Source organism: Mustelus asterias, unplaced genomic scaffold (assembly GCF_964213995.1).
Source record: "Mustelus asterias unplaced genomic scaffold, sMusAst1.hap1.1 HAP1_SCAFFOLD_3728, whole genome shotgun sequence".
Taxonomy (NCBI): domain Eukaryota; kingdom Metazoa; phylum Chordata; class Chondrichthyes; order Carcharhiniformes; family Triakidae; genus Mustelus; species Mustelus asterias.
The window spans coordinates 7,982-15,962 of NW_027593673.1; positions in this window are offsets into that span (position 1 = coordinate 7,982).

Below are 7,981 nucleotides of genomic sequence, written 5' to 3' on the forward strand. Positions count from 1 at the left end.
GAGTTACAGACTGGAATCTAATCGAGGGGTTCGGGGTGGTTTATATATAGAATAACAGATACCCGGGAGTGAGTTACAGACTGGAATCTAATCGAGGGGTTCGAGGTGGTTTATATATAGAATAACAGATACCCGGGAGTGAGTTACAGACTGGAATCTAATCGAGGGGTTCGGGGTGGTTTATATACAGAATAACAGATACCCGGGAGTGAGTTACAGACTGGAATCTAATCGAGGGGTTCGGGGTGGTTTATAGAGAGAAACAGATACCCGGGAGTGAGTTACAGACTGGAATCTAATCGAGGGGTTCAGGGTGGTTTATATATAGAGTAACAGATACCCGGGAGTGAGTTACAGACTGGAATCTAATCGAGGGGTTCGGGGTGGTTTATATATAGAATAACAGATACCCGGGAGTGAGTTACAGACTGGAATCTAATCGAGGGGTTCGGGGTGGTTTATATATAGAATAACAGATACCCGGGAGTGAGTTACAGACTGGAATCTAATCGAGGGGTTCGGGGTGGTTTATATACAGAATAACAGATACCCGGGAGTGAGTTACAGACTGGAATCTAATCGAGGGGTTCGGGGTGGTTTATAGAGAGAAACAGATACCCGGGAGTGAGTTACAGACTGGAATCTAATCGAGGGGTTCAGGGTGGTTTATATATAGAGTAACAGATACCCGGGAGTGAGTTACAGACTGGAATCTAATCGAGGGGTTTTGGGTGGTTTATATACAGAATAACAGATACCCGTGAGTGAGTTACAGACTGGAATCTAATCGAGGAGCTCGGGGTGGTTTATATGTAGAATAACAGATACCCGGGAGTGAGTTACAGACTGGAATCTAATCCAGGGGTTCGGGATGGTTTATATATAGAGAAACAGATACCCGGGAGTGAGTTACAGACTGGAATCTAATCGAGGGGTTCGGGGTGGTTTATATATAGAATAACAGATACCCGGGAGTGAGTTACAGACTGGAATCTAATCGAGGGGTTCGGGGTGGTTTATATATAGAATAACAGATACCCGGGAGTGAGTTACAGACTGGAATCTAATCGAGGGGTTCGGGGTGGTTTATATATAGAATAACAGATACCCGGGAGTGAGTTACAGACTGGAATCTAATCGAGGGGTTCGGGGTGGTTTATATACAGAATAACAGATACCCGTGAGTGAGTTACAGACTGGAATCTAATCGAGGGGTTCGGGGTGGTTTATAGAGAGAAACAGATACCCGGGAGTGAGTTACAGACTGGAATCTAATCGAGGGGTTCAGGGTGGTTTATATATAGAGTAACAGATACCCGGGAGTGAGTTACAGACTGGAATCTAATCGAGGGGTTTTGGGTGGTTTATATACAGAATAACAGATACCCGTGAGTGAGTTACAGACTGGAATCTAATCGAGGAGCTCGGGGTGGTTTATATGTAGAATAACAGATACCCGGGAGTGAGTTACAGACTGGAATCTAATCCAGGGGTTCGGGATGGTTTATATATAGAGTAACAGATACCCGGGAGTGAGTTACAGACTGGAATCTAATCGAGGGGTTCGGGGTGGTTTATATACAGAATAACAGATACCCGGGAGTGAGTTACAGACTGGAATCTAATCGAGGGGTTCGGGGTGGTTTATATATAGAGTAACAGATTCCCGGGAAAGAGTTACAGACTGGAATCTAATCGAGGGGTTCGGGGTGGTCATTATATAGAATAACAGATACCCGGGAGTGAGTTACAGACTGGAATCTAATCGAGGGATTTGGGGTGGTTTATATAAAGAATAACAGATACCCGGGAGTGAGTTACAGACTGGAATCTAATCGAGGGGTTCGGGGTGGTCTATATATAGAATAACAGATACCCAGGAGTGAGTTACAGACTGGAATCTAATCGAGGGATTCGGGGTGGTTTATATATAGAATAACATACCCGGGAGTGAGTTACAGACTGGAATCTAATCGAGGGATTCGGGGTGGTTTATATATACAATAACAGAGACCCGGGAGTGATTTACAGACTGGAATCTAATCGAGGGGTTCGTGATGGTTTATATATAGGGTAACAGATACCCGGGAGTGAGTTACAGACTGGAATCTAATCGAGGGGTTCAGGGTGGTTTATATATAGAATAACAGATACCCGGGAGTGAGTTACAGACTGGAATCTAATCGAGGGGTTCAGGGTGGTTTATATATAGAATAACAGATACCCGGGAGTGAGTTACAGACTGGATTCTAATCGAGGGGTTTGGGGTGGTTTATACATAGAATAACAGATACCCGGGAGTGAGTTACAGACTGGAATCTAATCGAGGGATTCGGGGTGGTTTATATACAGAATAACAGATACCCGGGAGTGAGTTACAGACTGGAATCTAATCGAGGGGTTCGGGGCGGTTTATATGTAGAATAACAGATACCAGGGAGTGAGTTACAGACTGGAATCTAATCGAGGGGTTTGGGGTGGTTTATATATAGAATAACAGATACCCGGGAGTGAGTTACAGACTGGAATCTAATCGAGGGGTTCGGGATGGTTTATATACAGAATAACAGATACCCGGGAGTGAGTTACAGACTGGAATCTAATCGAGGGATTCGGGCTGGTTTATATATACAATAACAGATACCCGGGAGTGAGTTACAGACTGGAATCTAATCGAGGGGTTCGGGGTGGTTTATATAGACAATAACAGACACCCGGGAGTGAGTTACAGACTGGAATCTAATTGAGGGGTTCAGGGTGGTTTATATATAGAATAACAGATACCCGGGAGTGAGTTACAGACTGGAATCTAATCGAGGGGTTCGGGGTGGTTTATATATCGAATAACCGATACTCGGGAGTGAGTTACAGACTGGAATCTAATCGAGGGGTTCAGGGTGGTTTATATATAGAGTAACAGATACCCGGGAGTGAGTTACAGACTGGAATCTAATCGAGGGGTTTTGGGTGGTTTATATACAGAATAACAGATACCCGTGAGTGAGTTACAGACTGGAATCTAATCGAGGAGCTCGGGGTGGTTTATATGTAGAATAACAGATACCCGGGAGTGAGTTACAGACTGGAATCTAATCCAGGGGTTCGGGATGGTTTATATATAGAGAAACAGATACCCGGGAGTGAGTTACAGACTGGAATCTAATCGAGGGGTTCGGGGTGGTTTATATATAGAATAACAGATACCCGGGAGTGAGTTACAGACTGGAATCTAATCGAGGGGTTCGGGGTGGTTTATATATAGAATAACAGATACCCGGGAGTGAGTTACAGACTGGAATCTAATCGAGGGGTTCGGGGTGGTTTATATATAGAATAACAGATACCCGGGAGTGAGTTACAGACTGGAATCTAATCGAGGGGTTCGGGGTGGTTTATATACAGAATAACAGATACCCGGGAGTGAGTTACAGACTGGAATCTAATCGAGGGGTTCGGGGTGGTTTATAGAGAGAAACAGATACCCGGGAGTGAGTTACAGACTGGAATCTAATCGAGGGGTTCAGGGTGGTTTATATATAGAGTAACAGATACCCGGGAGTGAGTTACAGACTGGAATCTAATCGAGGGGTTTTGGGTGGTTTATATACAGAATAACAGATACCCGTGAGTGAGTTACAGACTGGAATCTAATCGAGGAGCTCGGGGTGGTTTATATGTAGAATAACAGATACCCGGGAGTGAGTTACAGACTGGAATCTAATCCAGGGGTTCGGGATGGTTTATATATAGAGTAACAGATACCCGGGAGTGAGTTACAGACTGGAATCTAATCGAGGGGTTCGGGGTGGTTTATATATAGAATAACAGATACCCGGGAGTGAGTTACAGACTGGAATCTAATCGAGGGGTTCGGGGTGGTTTATATATAGAGTAACAGATTCCCGGGAAAGAGTTACAGACTGGAATCTAATCGAGGGGTTCGGGGTGGTCTATATATAGAATAACAGATACCCGGGAGTGAGTTACAGACTGGAATCTAATCGAGGGATTTGGGGTGGTTTATATAAAGAATAACAGATACCCGGGAGTGAGTTACAGACTGGAATCTAATCGAGGGGTTCGGGGTGGTCTATATATAGAATAACAGATACCCAGGAGTGAGTTACAGACTGGAATCTAATCGAGGGATTCGGGGTGGTTTATATATAGAATAACATACCCGGGAGTGAGTTACAGACTGGAATCTAATCGAGGGATTCGGGGTGGTTTATATATACAATAACAGAGACCCGGGAGTGATTTACAGACTGGAATCTAATCGAGGGGTTCGTGATGGTTTATATATAGGGTAACAGATACCCGGGAGTGAGTTACAGACTGGAATCTAATCGAGGGGTTCAGGGTGGTTTATATATAGAATAACAGATACCCGGGAGTGAGTTACAGACTGGAATCTAATCGAGGGGTTCAGGGTGGTTTATATATAGAATAACAGATACCCGGGAGTGAGTTACAGACTGGATTCTAATCGAGGGGTTTGGGGTGGTTTATACATAGAATAACAGATACCCGGGAGTGAGTTACAGACTGGAATCTAATCGAGGGATTCGGGGTGGTTTATATACAGAATAACAGATACCCGGGAGTGAGTTACAGACTGGAATCTAATCGAGGGGTTCGGGGCGGTTTATATGTAGAATAACAGATACCAGGGAGTGAGTTACAGACTGGAATCTAATCGAGGGGTTTGGGGTGGTTTATATATAGAATAACAGATACCCGGGAGTGAGTTACAGACTGGAATCTAATCGAGGGGTTCGGGATGGTTTATATACAGAATAACAGATACCCGGGAGTGAGTTACAGACTGGAATCTAATCGAGGGATTCGGGCTGGTTTATATATACAATAACAGATACCCGGGAGTGAGTTACAGACTGGAATCTAATCGAGGGGTTCGGGGTGGTTTATATAGACAATAACAGACACCCGGGAGTGAGTTACAGACTGGAATCTAATTGAGGGGTTCAGGGTGGTTTATATATAGAATAACAGATACCCGTGAGTGAGTTACAGACTGGAATCTAATCGAGGAGCTCGGGGTGGTTTATATGTAGAATAACAGATACCCGGGAGTGAGTTACAGACTGGAATCTAATCGAGGGGTTCGGGGTGGTTTATATATAGAATAACAGATACCCGGGAGTGAGTTACAGACTGGAATCTAATCGAGGGGTTCGGGGTGGTTTATATATAGAATAACAGATACCCGGGAGTGAGTTACAGACTGGAATCTAATCGAGGGGTTCGGGGTGGTTTATATACAGAATAACAGATACCCGTGAGTGAGTTACAGACTGGAATCTAATCGAGGGGTTCGGGGTGGTTTATAGAGAGAAACAGATACCCGGGAGTGAGTTACAGACTGGAATCTAATCGAGGGGTTCAGGGTGGTTTATATATAGAGTAACAGATACCCGGGAGTGAGTTACAGACTGGAATCTAATCGAGGGGTTTTGGGTGGTTTATATACAGAATAACAGATACCCGTGAGTGAGTTACAGACTGGAATCTAATCGAGGAGCTCGGGGTGGTTTATATGTAGAATAACAGATACCCGGGAGTGAGTTACAGACTGGAATCTAATCCAGGGGTTCGGGATGGTTTATATATAGAGTAACAGATACCCGGGAGTGAGTTACAGACTGGAATCTAATCGAGGGGTTCGGGGTGGTTTATATATAGAATAACAGATACCCGGGAGTGAGTTACAGACTGGAATCTAATCGAGGGGTTCGGGGTGGTTTATATATAGAGTAACAGATTCCCGGGAAAGAGTTACAGACTGGAATCTAATCGAGGGGTTCGGGGTGGTCATTATATAGAATAACAGATACCCGGGAGTGAGTTACAGACTGGAATCTAATCGAGGGATTTGGGGTGGTTTATATAAAGAATAACAGATACCCGGGAGTGAGTTACAGACTGGAATCTAATCGAGGGGTTCGGGGTGGTCTATATATAGAATAACAGATACCCAGGAGTGAGTTACAGACTGGAATCTAATCGAGGGATTCGGGGTGGTTTATATATAGAATAACATACCCGGGAGTGAGTTACAGACTGGAATCTAATCGAGGGATTCGGGGTGGTTTATATATACAATAACAGAGACCCGGGAGTGATTTACAGACTGGAATCTAATCGAGGGGTTCGTGATGGTTTATATATAGGGTAACAGATACCCGGGAGTGAGTTACAGACTGGAATCTAATCGAGGGGTTCAGGGTGGTTTATATATAGAATAACAGATACCCGGGAGTGAGTTACAGACTGGAATCTAATCGAGGGGTTCAGGGTGGTTTATATATAGAATAACAGATACCCGGGAGTGAGTTACAGACTGGATTCTAATCGAGGGGTTTGGGGTGGTTTATACATAGAATAACAGATACCCGGGAGTGAGTTACAGACTGGAATCTAATCGAGGGATTCGGGGTGGTTTATATACAGAATAACAGATACCCGGGAGTGAGTTACAGACTGGAATCTAATCGAGGGGTTCGGGGCGGTTTATATGTAGAATAACAGATACCAGGGAGTGAGTTACAGACTGGAATCTAATCGAGGGGTTTGGGGTGGTTTATATATAGAATAACAGATACCCGGGAGTGAGTTACAGACTGGAATCTAATCGAGGGGTTCGGGATGGTTTATATACAGAATAACAGATACCCGGGAGTGAGTTACAGACTGGAATCTAATCGAGGGATTCGGGCTGGTTTATATATACAATAACAGATACCCGGGAGTGAGTTACAGACTGGAATCTAATCGAGGGGTTCGGGGTGGTTTATATAGACAATAACAGACACCCGGGAGTGAGTTACAGACTGGAATCTAATTGAGGGGTTCAGGGTGGTTTATATATAGAATAACAGATACCCGGGAGTGAGTTACAGACTGGAATCTAATCGAGGGGTTCGGGGTGGTTTATATATCGAATAACCGATACTCGGGAGTGAGTTACAGACTGGAATCTAATCGAGGGGTTCAGGGTGGTTTATATATAGAGTAACAGATACCCGGGAGTGAGTTACAGACTGGAATCTAATCGAGGGGTTTTGGGTGGTTTATATACAGAATAACAGATACCCGTGAGTGAGTTACAGACTGGAATCTAATCGAGGAGCTCGGGGTGGTTTATATGTAGAATAACAGATACCCGGGAGTGAGTTACAGACTGGAATCTAATCCAGGGGTTCGGGATGGTTTATATATAGAGAAACAGATACCCGGGAGTGAGTTACAGACTGGAATCTAATCGAGGGGTTCGGGGTGGTTTATATATAGAATAACAGATACCCGGGAGTGAGTTACAGACTGGAATCTAATCGAGGGGTTCGGGGTGGTTTATATATAGAATAACAGATACCCGGGAGTGAGTTACAGACTGGAATCTAATCGAGGGGTTCGGGGTGGTTTATATATAGAATAACAGATACCCGGGAGTGAGTTACAGACTGGAATCTAATCGAGGGGTTCGGGGTGGTTTATATACAGAATAACAGATACCCGGGAGTGAGTTACAGACTGGAATCTAATCGAGGGGTTCGGGGTGGTTTATAGAGAGAAACAGATACCCGGGAGTGAGTTACAGACTGGAATCTAATCGAGGGGTTCAGGGTGGTTTATATATAGAGTAACAGATACCCGGGAGTGAGTTACAGACTGGAATCTAATCGAGGGGTTTTGGGTGGTTTATATACAGAATAACAGATACCCGTGAGTGAGTTACAGACTGGAATCTAATCGAGGAGCTCGGGGTGGTTTATATGTAGAATAACAGATACCCGGGAGTGAGTTACAGACTGGAATCTAATCCAGGGGTTCGGGATGGTTTATATATAGAGTAACAGATACCCGGGAGTGAGTTACAGACTGGAATCTAATCGAGGGGTTCGGGGTGGTTTATATATAGAATAACAGATACCCGGGAGTGAGTTACAGACTGGAATCT